Below are 18,069 nucleotides of genomic sequence, written 5' to 3' on the forward strand. Positions count from 1 at the left end.
GGGACCTGGGGTTCCATCTCTGGTCAGGGAGTTGGATTCCGCATGCCGCAACTAAGTGTTCACATGCTTCAATCAGCTGAAGTTCCTGCATGCCAGCAACAAAGGTCAAAGGTCCTGTGTGCTGCAACTAAGACCCGGTGTAGCCACTAAATAAATAAAACTAAATATCAAAAGAGTAACAACTACAAAACCAACAGTAATGAGAAGGAGAAGAATGAAAGAGGCATTTACTGAAGATTCCATGTGGCCTAGGACCTTCAACAGCTCTGTAAGGTATGAACTATCATGAATCTCATTTCACAGATAGGAAAACTGAGGTACTGAGAACTTAAGTGACTTAAGTTCACAAAAAAAGTAAGAGAGCTAGAGTTCAACCCCAGATAATTTGAGGACAGAAGCACACTTTGGAGCTCTGACATTTGCAGGCTACAGGGTTCTGTATGAACTGTAAAATGTATAACTTTCTTCAATGTCTTCACCCAGAGGAAAAATGAGCAATGGGAAATACATGCTTTATGGCAAGCAAGGAATATGAGGGCCTTCATACCTTGCAGGTAACAGCTGTCTTACTCACAGGGTCCTTCATATGTTGAGAATGGACAAGAGTACCTTCTGTTTTTTTCCCCAACATTCTTTATAGTGAAATTCTCGCATAGTGAAATTCACATTTACTTTATATCTGTCACTGACATTACCACAAAACCAATTAACAAATTAACAAAAGAGATCAACATTTGGGCAATGAGTAATGGCTGTTTCTCTCTCTCATGGTGCCCAAGGGTAGACAAGATAAATGAAATTGAAGGATGACTCTGATTACCTGGACAGAAACATGAATAATTATAAGGCCATCAACAGCCCTTGGGCTGCCATTCATTGGAAAGTCAATTCTTGGTACTAACCCAGCAGATCTGTGCAGCCAGTATGGCCAGGCTGGTCTTGAGTCTGGAGGTGACCATCTTCTCTGAGGCCAAGGAACTTATGGCATTTCCATGTTGTACTTGGTATGGCACAGGAGAAGTGAGCACAGGGGGGAAAAGGCATGCCCGAAGGCATGGGATGTGTCATTGGCTAAAGACTTAGCCTCCTTCAGCTTTATCCCTTGGTACTCAGCTCATCAATTATCCCTGAGAGCAGCTGATGGAAGAAAAGCTCATCATGGGAACTAGAGCTGAGTCAAAGTTATAAAGCCTGGTCATATGTACTGGGTATGTAGTTCTGGATTCAGACTGCCCACATTCAAGTCCTGACTAGGTCAATCCTAAAAGCTGACTCTAGGGAAACAAGTTAACTCTGTGCCTCAGTTTCCTCATTTGTATTGTCCGAGATTTAAATCAAGAGTGCTTAGCAGTGTCTGGTACATAATAAAAACTCACGAAGTGTTAGTTTTGATGCCATAACCACAGAAACTGGTACCATTCTGAGATGCAACTTCTTCACATTTTGAAGTTCTGAAAGCATCTTAAAATTTATATGTTTTCTATAAATACAAATTATTCAAAGACTTCAAATAGCCAAAGAAATCTTCAGAAAAAAAACAGAGCTGGAGGTCATGCTCCTTGACTTCAGACTTATTATATAGCTACAGTGATCAAAACAGCATAGAGCTGGCATAAAACTAGGCTCAGTTGTGACCTACTCTTTGCAACTCCATGGACTGTAGCCCACAAGGCTTCTTGGTCCATGAAACTTTCTAGACAAGAATACTGGAGTGGGTTGCCATTTCCTACTCCAGGGGCTCTTCCTGATCCAGGGATTGAATTTGCAACTCCTGCATTGGCAGGAGGAACTACTGCTTCACCTGGGAAGCCCCAACAGACACATAAATCAATGCAATGTAATAAAGAGCCCAGGAACAAACCTATCACTTACGGTCAATGAATCCAGTGGTCCCTAACCTTTTTGGCACCTGGGACTGTTTTCGTGGGAGACAACTTTTCCATGGGCAGGGGCCAGGCCAGAGGGGAGGGTGAGGTGGATGCGGATGGTTCAGGCAGTAATGCAAGCAATGGGGAAGGGTAATTAAGAGTCGCTCGTTTGCCCACCACTCACCTCCTACTGTGCGGCCAGGTTCCTAACAGGCTGCACACTGGTACCAGTCTGAGACCAGGGGGTTGAATTAATTTATGACAACAATAGATAATGGAGAAAAGGCAGTCTTTCCAAGTGATGCTGGGGAAACTGAACAGTTACACACAGAAGAATGAAATTAGAACATTTTCTCAAACCATATGCAAAAATTAACTCAAAATGGACCGAAGCATAAGACCAGAAACCATAAACTCCTAGAAGATATAACATAGGCAGAACACTCTTTGAGTCAAAGGAAACAAAAGCAAGAATAAACAAGTGGAGCCTAATGAAACAGAAATGATTTTACACAGCAAAGGAAATATCAACAACAACAAAAAAGCATCCTACTGAATGGCAGAAATGACTTGTAAATGATATGACTGATAAGGGGTTAATATCCACAAGATATATACAGCTCATTCAATTCATTGTCAAACACCCCCCCACCCCAAACAACTTGATTAAAAAATGGGCAGAAGACCTGCACAGACATTTTTCAAAGAAGACACACAGATGGTCAACAGGCATATGAAAAGATGTTCAACATCATTAACCATCAGAGAAATGCAAATTATAACCACAATGTGATGTCACCTCACACCTGTCAGAATGGCTGTCATCAAAAAACACAAATCACAAATGCTGGTGAAAATGTGGAGAAAAGGGGACCCTTGTACACTTGCATTCAGCCACTGTGGAAAACAGTATGGACATTCCCAGAAATACTAAAAACAGAATTATCGTGTGATCTAGCAATTCCACTCCTGGGTAAATATCTGAAGAAAATGAAAACACTAATTTGAAAAGATACATAGTTCACGGCAGTGTTATTTACAATAACCAAGATGTGGAGGCCACCTAAGTGTCTGTCAACAGAGGAATGGATAAAGTAATTTTCCATGGCATATGCCAGTCATAAACAAGAGTGAAATTCTGCCAATGGATATAACAAAGCATAAACAGACTCACAGATACAGAGAACAAATGAGTGGTTATCAGTAGGGAGAGAGAGGGAGTAAGGGGCAAGATAGGGATCAAGGATAAAGAGGTACAAGCTATTTTATGTATAAAATAAATAGGCTACAAGACATATTGTACAGCACAGAGAGTAAAGCCAATAGTTTATAATAATTTTAAACAGAGTATAATCTATGAAAATGTTGAAGCACTATTTGTACACCTGAAACTAACATAACATTGTAACTAAGTATTAATAGGGCTCAAATATATGCTACAGATGAGGATACAATGGCAGGTTTTTGCTCAATGAACGGAGCAGTGGGTTTTGCCAGTCCTTCATATACACATGCCCTTCTCACCGCAGGACCTTTATATATGCTGTTCTTTCAAGTTCCCCACTCTACCTTCTTCATCTGCTTAATAACTTATTCTTTCAGTTCAGTTCAGTTCAGTTGCTCAGTTGTGTCCGACTCTTTGCAACCCCATGAATCGCAACACGCCAGGCTTCCCTGTCCATCACCAACTCCCAGAGTTCACTCAAACTCACATCCATCGAGTCGGTGATGCCATCCAGCCATCTCATCCTCCATTGTCCCCTTCTCCTCCTGCCCCCAATCCCTCCCAGCATCAGGGTCTTTTCCAATGAGTCAACTCTTCGCATGAGGTGGCCAAAGTATTGGAGTTTCAGCTTTAGCATCAGCCTTTCCAATGAACACCCAGGACTGATCTCCTTTAGAATGGACTGGTTGGATCTCCTTGCAGTCCAAGGGACTCTCAAGAGTCTTCTCCAACACCACAGTTCTAAAGCATCAATTCTTTGGTGCTCAGCCTTCTTCACAGTCCAACTCTCACATCCATACATGACCATTGGAAAAACCATAGCCTTGACTAGATGGACTTTTATTGGCAAAGTAATGTCTCTGCTTTTGAATATGCAATCTAGGTTGGTCATAACTTTCCTTCCAAGGAGTAAGTGTCTTTTAATTTCATGGCTGCAGTCACCATCTGTAGTGATTTTGGAGCCCAGAAAAATAAAGTCTGACACTGTTTCCCCATCTATTTCCCATGAAGTGATGGGACCAGATGCCATGACCTTAGTTTTCTGAATGTTGAGCTTTAAGCCAACTTTTTCACTCTCCTCTTTCACTTTCATCAAGAGGCTTTTTAGTTCCTCTTCACTTTCTGCCATAAGGGTGGTGTCATCTGCATATCTTTACTCCCCACCATTAATATCATTTCCTTAGGAAGGTCCTCCCCATCTTGCCTGTTTAGATTAAAACTTTCTAGTATCACCTGAGATTTCATTATAGACCCAGTCACAGTTGCAGTTTTGTGTACACTACACAAAGTGTGGCTGCTCTCTGTCCCTTTCAATAGACTCAAAGCTCCATGAGAGGAAGGGACTGTATCTTGTCTTACTCATCCATGTTTCTGTTTATCATGGTGTCTGGCACAGAGCAGGAGCAGCAGGTGTATCTTTTGGTCGAATAAATAAATGAATGTGTTCTGGAGAAATCATCGACCCAGTTTGGAGAGTCTGGCATCTCAATTTTTGTGTTGTGTTAGTTGCTCAGTCATGTCCTACTCTTTGGGACCCCCATGGACTGTAGCCTGCCACTCTCCTCTGCCCATGGGATTCTCCAGGCAAGAATACTGGAGTGGGTTGCCATGCCTTCCTCCAGGGGATCTTCCCGACCCAGGGATCAAACCCAGGTCTCCTGCATTGCAGGCAAATTCTTTACTATCTGAGCCACTGGGGAAGCATACATTTGAATGAAAATTAAATTGCAGTGAAAACTAAGCTCCGTGAGGACAGGAGTCTTGTCTGCTTTGATCTGTGGTGATCCAGCACGCACACGTTTTAAAGAATAATTATTTCTGTCCTTACCACATCTCATCTCTACTACCTTTGAGAGTTATAAAAGCAGGTATTATATCCTGGGCCCTTGTAGGACAGCAAGTCATAAATCTGCAGCCAAAGCTCAGACTGGTTTTGCAAGCTTCAGCTCAGTGAGTCCATCTCTCACTAACACTGCATCTTAAATTAGACAGTGCTACGTGCTTCCCCACAGACAATTTAACATGTAGGTAATATTCAAAGTTGGACTCGCTGCCCCTCTAAATCCTCGCAGATCAAGCTCAATGAACAATGAATAAATGCAGGTTTCTTTAGTACCCAGGATCTCCCTCTGTGTCGCAGTTTACCAGAAAGATTACTTCATCCTCACAAGGTGTGGCAGAGGGTAAAGTGTCCAGGTGGCATGGAGAGGTGAAAAGAACATGGACTGGGCGATAAATTAGTTTGGGTTCAAGTTCCAACTCTATTGAACACTATGAACCAGCAGGGACTTCCCTGGTGGTCCAGTGGTTAAGAATCTGCCTGCCAAAGCAGAGCACATGGGTTCGATCCCTGATCCAGGAGGATTCCACATGCCACAGGGCAACTAAGCCTGTGTGCCACAACTACTGAGCCTACAATACTAGAGTCTGCTTCGCAACCGGAGAAGCCACCGCAGTGAGAAACCCGAGCACCACGAGGAAAAGTAGCGCCCGCTTGATGCAACTACAGAAAGCCTGCAAAACAATGAAGACCTCAGTGCAGCCAAAAATAAATGAATGAAAAAATTTAAAAAGAGTATATCCTGATTACTTTTTAAAAAAAGAAATGGAGGGAAAGTGGATTATCAAGCAGTATATATGATGTTAAGAACTTTTAACATACGATTTCATTCAATTTATAATCTACAGAGTATTAAAATGCCATTTGAATAATTAGGAATGGAGATTCAGAAAGAGAAACAGCTTCCTCAAGGTCAAGCAGTTGTTAAGTAGCAGGGATTGGAACCCAGACCTCTTTGACTTCAAAGTGAAGCTTTTTCCTTTCCAGCAGTTGCCAAACCTTTTGGCACCAGGGGCCAGTTTCATGGAAGACAGCTTTTCCACAGACCGGGGTGGCGGGGTTGGTTTTGGGGTGATTCAAGTGCATTATAGTTATTGTGCACTTTATTTCTATTATTATTACATCAGCTCCACCCCAGATCATTAGTCATTAGATCTGGAGGTGGGGGACTCCTGCTTTATACCATCTTACCTTATGCCCTGGCTGTGCGGTCTTGAGCAAGTTGCTTCACCTCTCTGATCCTGCATTTCCTCATCTGTAACTAAGATGATTACCTACCCCCAAAAGCTGCCCCAAGGATCCAGTGATAATGCCTATGTAAGGCAGTATACAAATGCCAGCTACTACCATGCCCAGTATCCACAAACAGGTAGATCAGAAGGAATAAACTCTTTTGTTGGTCTGTTTAAGGCAGAAAAGAGCTCTTATTATTCCTAAAAGAGTTCTCACAGCTGGAGAAGCAGCAATGTAATTCCTGCAATAAAAGTGGAAGTGGGGGAACCGAAAGGCAATACAACTCTCCTCCAAGCCAGCCTGTTTTTATTTGTTACCAGAATACAATTTCAGATTCGATTGCTTATTCTTCGTCTGAAGCATGAGCCTTTATTGCCCAGCTGTTGGGAACAAGAACAGAGCTGTTAAACACTGCTCCACGCCCTGGCCCTGCGCCAGATGCCTGCCCTGCAGAGGACTCGGCACCCATGCTAGGAGCAATGCTGCTTCCTTGAACCAATTGCCCCGTGGTGCTCCCAGCCTTCCACCCCACCCCCACCTCCCCCTGTACTGGTCCCAGAACCCATGAGAACGTGTTATCTACCCTCTGCACTGTCACCTGTTAAAATGGCCCCTCAGAGCCGCTAGGTGAGCACTTGCTGTGACATCCTGGTTGGCCCCAAGTAACGATGCTTTTCCCAGGACTCCAGCTCCGACCTTGACTCAGCTTACCTGTTTGCTGAGATTTGCTTCTGGATAAGCTTCCACCCCATGAGGAAACGGGGGGTTGTTCATACTCACAATGATCAGAAACCCAGGCTCTTTTTGCAGTAGAGGGAAGAGAAGAGAGGAAATAAACGTGGAGGGAACAGAGGTGGAGAAGAGACAGCACTGCCCTCAAAGAGCCTGCAATTTGCGAGGAGACAGAAACGTAAACAGGTGAAAACAACAGTGATGTCTTCTCTGACACTTGGGATGTGCCAGGCACTGCTCCGTGTGTGTCAGATCATTGACTGCACTTTAAACCTCACAGTAATTCCAAGGGGAAGGTACTAGCACTGCCCCCCATTCCATAGATGAGAACACTGAGGCTAATGACCAAGATCCTGGCTCGTAAGTGGTAGAAGCAGCATGTTGGGTTTCAAGAATCTATGTTCTTCAGCACTGCGTTATAGCTTCAAGCAAATGATTAGAATACAGTTAGAATGAAAAGGAGTTTTAAAGATCATTCAGAGACATCACAGTGGAGACAAAGGTATGTATAGTCAAGTTCAGTTCAGTTCAGTCGCTCAGTCATATCCGACTCTTTGTGGCCCCATGGACTGCAGCACACCAGGCTTTCCTGTCCATCACCAGCTCCCAGAACTTGCTCAAACTCATGTCCATCGAGTCAGTGATGCCATCCAATCATCTCATCCTCTGTCGTCCCCTTCTCCTCCTGCCTTCAATCTTTCCCAGCATCAGGGTCTTTTCCAAGGAGTCAGTTCTTCGCAACAGGTGGCCAAAGTATTGGGAGTTTCAGCTTTGGCATCAGTCCTTCCAATGAACATTCAGGACTGATTTCCTTTAGGATGGACTGGTTTGATGTCTTCACAGTCCAAGGGACTCTCAAGAGTCTTCCGTAACACCACAGTTCAAAAGCATCAAACATATAGTCAAAGCTATGGTTTTTCTAGTAGTCATGTATGGATGTAAGAGTTGGATCATAAAGAAGGCTGAGTGCTGAAAAATCGATGTTTTCAAATTGTGGTGCTGGAGAAGACTTTTGAGAGTCCTTTGGATGGCAAGGAGATCAAACCAGTCCATCCTAAAGGAAATCAACCCTGAATATTCAGTGAAAGGACTGATGCTGAAGCTCCCATACTTTGGCTACCTGATGTGAAGAGCTGACTTATGGGAAAAGACCCTGATGCTGCAGAAGATTGAGGGCAAGAGATGGGGACGATAGAGGATGAGATGGTTAGATAGCATCACTGACTCGATGGATATGAGTTTGAGCAAACTCCAGGAGATGGTGAAGGACAGGGAAGCCTGATGTGCTGAGTCCATGGGGTTGCAAAGAGTCAGACTTGACTGAGTGACTGAACAACAACAGGGGACAGAGGCAATCCTATGTATAAAGGCCTTGAGGTACCAGAGAGCCTGTGCATGGAGGAGGCAAAAAATAATAACTGACTGCCATTGGAGCATAGGCGGAAGGAGAAGATGGGAGAGTGTGAGGGCATGATTGAAAGCGTGGGTTCTCACTGGGCTGGAAAGAGCCCTAAATGCCAAGTTAGAACCTTGGGCTGGGGCCTAGTAAAATGGGGATCCACTGACATTTAGGAAGGAAAGGGACATGAGTGGTTTAGATCTGGAAACACCCTCTCTGCCAGTAATGTGAAGGTTGGATTTAAGAATGGAGGAGACAGGAAGGGGCAGAGAGGCTGTCTCAGGGTGGAGACTGAGAACAGTCACCATCTCCCTTTATCTTCTATTTTTGGAGGGTTTTGGGGTTCCCCAAGGATCCCCGCGCTCCACGTGGGCCCATCAACCTGAAGGTGTGTGTATTGGCAGTAGTAGTATAACCAATACCTGATTCATGTTGATGTATGGCAAAACCAAGACAATATTGTAAAGCAATTAACCTCCAATTAAAACAAATAAATTTATATTAAAACTAATAGTAATAAAAAAAATAAAGTGGATTGCAAGGTTTCCAAGGAATGAAATTTGGCTAGTGACACTGAATCAGAACAGGACCCTGTGGTCCTTGCTCCCCTAAGTGAGAACAGGTGGAAACGAAGGAAAACAGTCAAAGGAGACTGAATAATAATGTTGTAGTCGCTAAGCATAGTCAGGGACCTTTCGTTCTTTCTCAGGGGTTATAAATAATATTCTGAGCCACATCCTGTGAGCTGTCTTACAGATACTAAAACACTAGGGTGAAGAATTTGACTACCTCATGACCATGACATAAGCTGCCACAATTCCGAGAACTGGCCTCAAAGAAATCGGAACAAACGGGCCATGGGACTGAAGATTAACTGTACCTAGAACAACCAAGGTGATGCTGATCAGACTACCAATGACCAATCTGAAGATGAATGTCAGAGCTGACTCTTCTCTTTCTGCATGCAGCCCCCTCCTTCTGTCTACAAAAGCTCTTGCCCCACTGGTTGCCAGCATGGGGAGTCGACCTCTGGACAGATGTCCACCCGCCCCACCGCCCCACCCCCAGTGGCTGGGATCTGAAATAAACTTTCCTTTCCACCAACCTGGCTTTTGAGCGGCATGAAGCCAGACTCCACACATGCCTTCGGTAACAACACAATGGACAGAGAAGCCACTGGGCCCCTCCAAGTCTGAAAAGTCTAATGAAACAGATTTCTGGGCATTTGCAAAGGACAGGAAGCCACTCACCATTGATGAGCAGTCTGGAGGGCATTTGAGCTTCTCCTGCTTTGAGAAACCTCCTTGTCCTCACCGACCTGCCCCACCTCCCTGCAGCTGTGAAGGTGGCTGGGACTTGTCACACAATTTCATTTCCTCAACTGTGTTTGGCCCAGGGATGGACTGTGCAGGCAAGAAGAAGCAACCAAGTTCTTCTGTCGCATTAGACATACAGATGCCAGGTTAGAAAAGGGCCCCACTGATGACCAGCATGACTGATCTATGTGGAGAAGGAACCTAAAAATGAAGCAATATCAAGGAAAACAGGACCAGAGATGGAGAATGACAGAGTCTCGATTATACAGCCAAGCCTATGGATAGAGCTCAGCCTGAAGCCTACTAGATTTATCCGCAACTTACATACATCTCTTTCCAGCAGTGCTGACCAATTGGAATTGAATCTCATTGGCTTATTCCCGGCAACAAAGGATAAGATGATTGGGATGGCATCACTGGCTCAATGGGCATGCATTCGAGCAAACTCCAGGAGAGAGTGAAGGACAGGGAAGCTTGGTATGCTGCAGTCCATGGGGTCACAAATAGTCAGACACGACTTGGTGACCGAAAAACATCAACAACCCCTCTTGGAGTCAAGATCTATAGTGTGTGAGTTGGACCACATCACATTCACATAAACCTAAAGTAGGGATGGGTGGCTTCTAAGCAAAACCTAAGTCTTATTACCAAAAGAGAGAGAAATTGTTTGGGGAAAGGCAAAAGATAATAGATGTATTCTACAACCTCTTGCAATACAAATGTTAAGATGACATCCTTTTTTCCAAATGCATTTGTCCTAGAGCTGGGTTGTTTAGAGAATAATTCCACCAAGGCTAGGGCTCTTGGGGTGGGAGGTACCTGGGAAGTGACCCTCTTTATTTCAATCTCTGTTCTTAACCCCAGCTCCTGGTCACTCTGCCCTACCAAAAGCCATTGGGTCAGATAAAATCCCAAATTTTGTTTCTGTGAGCCAGAGACCTCTGCCTCCAAGTTCTCATGACTTCGCCCTCGCATTAGCATTCATGAACTCAAACTGTCAGGGAGTCTCCGGTAATTAGAAGCAATAAACAAATGCTAATTAGCACTCTGGCGGTACCCAGAGGATGCCACAGGCAGAGACCCAAGCCCTGTGTACGTGTGTGTTTCCAGGATTCCTTGAATTCCCACAGCTAAGATGCCTTTATGAAGCTTCTCGATGAAGAAAGAACTCAGAGACAGCAGAGTATTTGCTTCAAGGCATTGACCTTTCCATATGACACAGTTACACGGCAACCCCAACTCTGCCTCTTACGAACGCTGTCTATACACATTGACAAATTCCTTTATCGCCCCAAGTCTCAGTTTTCTTCTCCATAAAATCGGAATGATACTCATCTCTATTTAAACATTGTTTTATTGTTGTTGCTGTTGTCCAGTCACCAAATCGTGTCCGACTCTTTGTGACCCTATGGACTGTAGCACGCCAGGCTTCCCTGTCCATCACCATCTCTGGGAGTTTGCCCAAGTTCATGTCCATTGAATCGGTGATGCCATCCAGCCATCTCATCTTCCATGGCCCTTTTTTCCCTCTGCCTTCACAGCATCAGGGTCTTTTCCAGTGAGTCAGCTCTTCACATCAGGTAGCCAAAATACTGGAGCTTCAGCTTCAGCACCAGTCCTTCCAAAGAATAGCCAGGGTTAAGATTGATTGGTTTGATCTCCTTGCAGTCCCAGGGACTCGCAAGAGTCTTCTCCAGCCCCACAGTTTGAAAGCCTCAATTCTTTGGCACTCAGGCTTCATTGCCCAAATCTCGCGTCTGCACATGACTACTAGAAAGACCATAGCTTTGACTATATGGACCTTTGTAGGCAAAGTGATGTTTTTGCCTTTTAACACGATGTCAAGTTTTTTTCATAGCTTTCTTGCCAGGAAGCAATCATCTTCTGTTTTTATTATGTGAATGAAATAATGAATGCAATGTGTAAAGTATTTGGCACATAATAAGTGCTCAATAAATGAGCTTTATATGTGTAATACACATGGGGGAAATATAGGAGGTCAAACATGGAAACTGGGGTACAGATTCCTCTTGGTCCCCTCCATTCCCATCCCCACTGTTTGGTGTGGAGCAGTCACGCCTCGCATGTGGACCAGTGCAATGTTCTCCTGTCTGGCTGTGGTTCCTTCCCCATCTTCTCCCTCCACATCATTCTGTGTTAGTTTCCAAGGATTGCAGTAACAAATTGGCACAAAATCAGGGGCTTCAAAGAACATAAATGTATTGTTTCATGGTTCTGGAGGCAAGAAGTGTGAAACGTGTCGCTGGCAGGACTGGTTGCCCTGGAGGTTCTGAGGGACAATCCACCCATGCTGCTCGCCTGGCTCTCAGGGTTGCTGGCAAGCCTGGTGGTCCTGGCTTGTAATGCATCTTCCATCTCTGCCCCATCTTCACACAGCCTCCTCCTTTCCTTCTTGTGTCTTCTCCTCTTCTGTCTGTCTCATCTCCCTCTAGGCTGTGCCTTGTAAGGACCCTGTCATTGGATTTAGGACCTACCCCGGTAATCCAGGGTGATCTCATCTTGAGATCTTTTCTTTTTTAATCAGTTGCTTTGGATGGCATCACTGACTCAATGGACATGAGTGTGAGCCAACTCCTGGAAATAGTGAAGGAGAGGGAAGACTGGTGTGCTGCGGTCCATGGAGTTGCAAAGAGTGGGACACAAGTGAGCGGCTGAACAACAATGGACATCATAGTTGCTTCACAATGCTGTATTGGTTTCTGCTGTATAGTGAAACGATGCAGCTATATGTGTACCTGTATCCCTTCTTTTTTTTTTTTAATTTTTCTGCCTGCCCCTTTGAAGTCTGTGTGCCAAAGCAGAGCTTCTCAATCTCTCTCTCCCCACAAAGCCTTTGCCATTCCTCTCCTGCCACATCATCTCTCTCTCTCTTCCTAATTCTGGGTTGCTTCCTTTTTTACGCCCCATCCCCTTACAGCACTAACTGATTTATCTGGGAGGCAGGAGTGTGGTACCACACAGGGGTAAAGAAGGACTCAGGATTAGACCCCTTGGGTCCACCCTAGCTCCTCTCCTCTCAGTGCGACCCTGGGGAGCTCAACTTCCAAAGCTCAATGAGAAACACATAGAAGAATCTACTCACGGGGTTGCATGATGGAAGTGCTAATTTTTGTAACACGGGACAGGGTCTGGTTCACAGCAAGGGTCCAATGTATGCCTATTTTGTATGAGCCTGGATGAGCTGGCTTATTTTGCAATAATAAACAGCCCCAGAATGAGAGTAACTGTGGGGCTTAAAACAAATGTTTCTCTCTCCCACATGCTGCATGCCCACTGAAAGGTAGCAGAAGGGTTCTGTGCATTTTAATCACTCAGGGTCCCAGATTGATGAGCAAGCATCATGTTGAAGAGAGAAGGGGGTCTCACCAGGCAAATGAATAGTCCAGATCAGACATGCTCCTAACTTACTGGCCAGAAAGAGTCACACGATCCCACTGGGAGGCCAGGAGAAAAGCTCATAAGAGCTTTAAGGGGGAGACACCCACCTGTGGGTGCTCATCTGTTCTGCTATGAACAGAACCTCATTTCACTTTGAGGAAAAATACATTTTCATCATCTTTTATTGTCAACAGCACCAGATCACAGTGCCCAGTGTGAGGTAGGGGTTTCTCTGGTGGCTCAGATGGTAAAGAATCTGCCTGCAATGCAGGAGACCTGGGTTCAATCCCTGGGTTGGGAAGATCCCCTGGAGATGGGAAAGGCTACCCACTCCAATATTCTTGCCTGGAGAATCCCCTTGGACAGAGGAGCCTGGCAGGTCACTAAGAGTCAGACGCAGCTGAGCGACTAAGCACAGCACAGCAGTGCAAGGTAGAAATTAAGAATAAGATGTTGGAAAGCCTAATTTAAAAATAGGACAGTTTCAAAGCACCAGGAAAAAAAAAAAAGACATGATCCTCTTTGTAATATAATCTGAGGAGACAAATTTCCATCCACACTCAAATATTTTCCCTGTTCACCTGTTACCATGTCTCATATTTCTGCTGTTAATGTGATCCATTACGGTCTTTGAAGGAGCATTTGTAACAGTCCAAGAAGCAGCAGGCAGTTTGCTGTGGGCTCCAAGGCATCAGATTGCCTGGACAGGGTAAGATATTCACTAGGGCACTGTTTACTCGCTGAGTAAATTTAACCAGCATTTTCTCAGCTCAGTGCCAGGCAGCACATTCAAAGCCTAGTTGGTTCTAACACGGTCACAGTCCACAAAGAACTTACCATTTAAGAATCTTAGCATGGCAGGCAGAGCCTAGAGAATGCAACCGAAGATGGATACTTTAAAAAAAAACAAAACTAGGTGGTTATATATTGGTCTTCCCTGGTGGTTCAGTTGGTAAAGAATCCACATGCAAATGCAGGAGACCCAGGTTTGATCCCTGGGTGGGGAAGATCCCCTGGAAAAGGACAGGGCAACCCACTCCATTTCCTTCTCCAGGGGATCTTCCCCACCCAGGCATCGAACTTGTGTCTGTTATGTCTCCTGCAATGGCAGGAAGGTTCTTTACCACTGATGCCACTTGGGAAGCCCACAGTCACCATCATAGTCATATATTAATTTTATTTTGCAGATTTTCATATATTTTCAAAATGTCAACAGTATAATTAAATGTGAATTTTAAATCTTAACATGTTACTTTTACTTGAATTAGATACTAATTTCTCTGCTTTAGTCAGACTAAGGTTCTTGAGAAGATGGATACTTTTGAAGTAGGAAATAATACTTTCGTTGTTCAGTCACTCAATCATGTCCGATTCTTTCTGATCCCATGGTTTGCAGCACACCAGGCTTCCCTGTCCTTCACCATCTCCCAGAGTTTGCTCAAACTCATGTCCATTGTGGAGAAGGCAATGGCAACCCACTCCAGTACTCTTGCCTGGAAAACCCCAGGGACAGGGGGAGCCTGGTGGGCTGCCATCTATGGGGTCACACAGTCGGACATGACTGAAGCGACTTAGCAGCAGCAGCAGCATGTCCAATGAGTCGGTGATGTCATCCAACCATCTTGTACTCTGTCATCCCCTTCTCCTTCTCCCTTCAATATTTCCCAGCATCAGGATCTTTTCCAGTGAGTTGGATCTTCGCATCAAGTGGCCAAACTATTGGAGCTTCGGCTCCAGCTTCAGTCCTTCCAATGAATATTCAGGGTTGATTTCCTTTAGGATGGACTGGTTTGATCTCCTTGCATCCAAGGGACTCTCAAGAGTCTTCTCTAGACTGGTTGGATCTCTTTGAAGTCCAAGGGACTCTCAAGAGTCTTCTCCAGCACCACAGTTCCAAAGCATCAATTCTTCAGCACTCAGCCTTCTTTATGGTCCAACTCTCACATCCATACATGACTATTAGAAAAACCATGGCTTTGACTATATGCTATGGGCAGATAATTATTCGTGGGCAGAAGTAATCTGACCACTAATAATTATAATGTGCTTTCTGGGTGCTTGGCTGAGGAAACACAGATTCAGAAGATTTGACCCTCTAAGCAACCCTAGGAGAATAGAGACTATCATTTCCTTTCAAAATGGGCAGATGGAAAAGGATTTCCATTGCTTCTTCTCTGGATGGGTCTTTGTGGGAGATGTTAGTATATCACCAGGACTCAAACACGTGGAGTAAGAAGACAGAGACAATGATCAGTTCAGTTCAGTCGCTCAGTTGTGTCCGACTCTTTATGACCCCATGAATCGCAGCAGGCCAGGCCTCCATTTTCACCCTGCTTATTTAACTTATATACAGAGTACATCATGAGAAACGCTGGACTGGAAGAAACACAAGCTGGAATCAAGATTGCCCAGAGAAATATCAATAACCTCAGACATGCAGATGACACCACCCTTATGGCAGAAAGTGAAGAGGAACTAAAAAGCCTCTTGATGAAAGTGAAAGTGGAGAGCGAAAAAGTTGGCTTAAAGCTCAACATTCAGAAAACGAAGATCATGGCACCCGGTTCCACCACTTCATGGGAAATAGATGCGGAAACAGTGGAAACAGTGTCAGACTTTATTTTTTGGGGCTCCAAAATCACTGCAGATGGTGACTGCAGCCATGAAATTAAAAGACACTTACTCCTTGGAAGGAAAGTTATGACCAACCTAGATAGCATATTCAAAAGCAGAGATATTACTTTGCCAACAAAGGTTTGTCTAGTCAAGGCTATGGTTTTTCCTGTGGTCATGTATGTATATGAGAGTTGGACTGTGAAGAAGGCTGAGTGCCAAAGAATTGATGCTTTTGAACTGTGGTGTTGGAGAAAACTCTTGAGAGTCCCTTGAACTGCAAGGAGATCCAACCAGTCCATTCTGAAGGAGATCAGCCCTGGGATTTCTTTGGAAGGAATGATGCTAAAGCTGAAACTCCAGTACTTTGGCCACCTCATGCAAAGAGTTGACTCATTGGAAAAGACTCTGATGCTGGGAGGGATTGGGGGCAGGAGGAGAAGTGGATGACAGAGGATGAGATGGCTGGATGGCATCACTGACTCGATGGACGTGAGTCTGAGAAAATGATAGCACTAGAGTTTTCCAGAGGTTGGTTCTGTTAGTAATCCTGCCTCTGTCACTTACTGGCAGTGTGACCTTGGAAGATTGCTTAAGCTGTCTGTACTCCAGAGCCTTCACTGGTTAACGTGGCTCCTGAGACCTCACACTCAGGGACCTGGTGTCGGGTGGGTCCCCAGGCATCATGCTCCATCTCCTTTTGCTCCCTTTTTTCTAAGTAGAAAGAGTAGCAGCCAGACCTAGGAAAGAACTGATGCTTTCGAACTGTGGTGCTGGAGAAGACTCTTGAGAGTCCCTTGCAAATCAAAGAGATCAAACCAGTCCATCCTACAGGAAATCAACCCTGAATATTCACTGGAAGGACTGATGCTGAAGTTGAATCTCCAATATTTTGACCACCTGATGTAAAGGGCCAACTCATTGGAAAAGACCCTGGTGCTGGGAAAGATTGAAGGCAGGAGAAGGGGACTGACAGAGGATGAGGTGGTTGGATGGCATCACCAACTCGATGGACATGAGTTTGAGCAAACTCTGGGAGACAGTGAAGGACAGAGGAGTCTGGTGTGCCGCAGTCCATGAGGCAGAGTGCAGCAACTCTGAGCAGGCTCCCAGCTGAAAACTAAGACAATTCTGAATGAATGAGAAATTTCTTTGAGTGGCAATTAAAAAAATAAAAAATAAAAATTTATTTTTAAGACAATTTTCAAATAAGTTGAAGCAATTATTTTCAGAGCCAACCAATAGCACCAACTAGGACTGGGAAGGGAAGAGAAAAAGTTTTGGAAAATGCAGCAATTAAACTCGATTAAAAGCCAGCATGTGCATTTTTCATATGCGGAGAAAGTAAGTCCAAGAGTGGATTTGTAAGCAAGGCTGGGCCCCAGCATCTTGGGGTGTTGGAATGAAAACCCTGCAAAGGGCAGAGAATGTGCTCAGTAGCACAGAACAATCTCGCCTCGAGCAACACACAGCTCTGTGCGTGATTGTCTGGGACTTGGCGGCAAAGACCAGTGGAAATAATCCTTTGGAAAGGGAGAGTATCAGCAAGACACGTGGAAAAATGTAGACAAAAGAAGAGAGCAAATGGGACAAGAGAAAGATGGAGGGGAAGGGGCCAGTTTTTTTTTTTTTTTTTTTTCCTGCCTCACGTGGCTTTGGTGGCTTGTGGTAAATGAGTTTCTAATGATGTTTTTTAAAAGCAGGTCTTATTTACTGGGGCTGACGCAATGCCTGCTGCTCCTTGGGTTGTGTGCTGGGGAAAACAGAGAAGGGAGGAGAGAGACAGTGTGAACCCTGAAATGCTGGTGTCTTAGTCCCCCTGGGTAGGACCCCAGGCCATTGCTTCCCTTTCCCCATTCTCTGCACTGGCCTCTGCTGTAAGCCAGCAATTCTGACCTCAGAGGGTCATGGTCCTCTGTGGGAGGGAGACACAATCAGGTTGTGAAACTCCCATGTAAAAAGTGTTTCTTTGGGTGCTCACTGTGAGCCAAGCAAGGTCTTTTTTGAATGAATCAACAGAAGAAGGAATGAATGAGTGAATGGAGCACTCAGCGCTCTGTGGGTCCAGCAAGAGAGCACTCCCAACTCGGGGTGGAGAGAAGGAAAGTCAAAAGACTTCCTGGAGGAGGTGATACGGGAGGAATCAGGAAAAGAAGACTTAAAGGGGAAATCTGAGGCCGAAGGGAGGGCGTGAGTTGAGTGCACGAGGGCTGTCAGAAAGACTTCCTTTGTGGGCCAGTGGTGAAGAATCTGCCTTCCAATGCAAGAGGTGTGGGTTTGACCAGAGAACTGAGATCACAGAGGGGCCACAGGGCAACAAAGCCCACGTGGCACAACTAGAGAATGTCTGTGCACAGCAACGAAGAACCCGCACAAGTAAAATTCAAAAAACAGAAACAAAAAAAACACATTCTAGTCCTGAATTTCAGGTAACTGGGTTTAGG

The sequence above is a fragment of the Bos indicus genome, chromosome 25, assembly GCF_029378745.1.
Source record: "Bos indicus isolate NIAB-ARS_2022 breed Sahiwal x Tharparkar chromosome 25, NIAB-ARS_B.indTharparkar_mat_pri_1.0, whole genome shotgun sequence".
In the NCBI taxonomy this organism is placed as follows: domain Eukaryota; kingdom Metazoa; phylum Chordata; class Mammalia; order Artiodactyla; family Bovidae; genus Bos; species Bos indicus.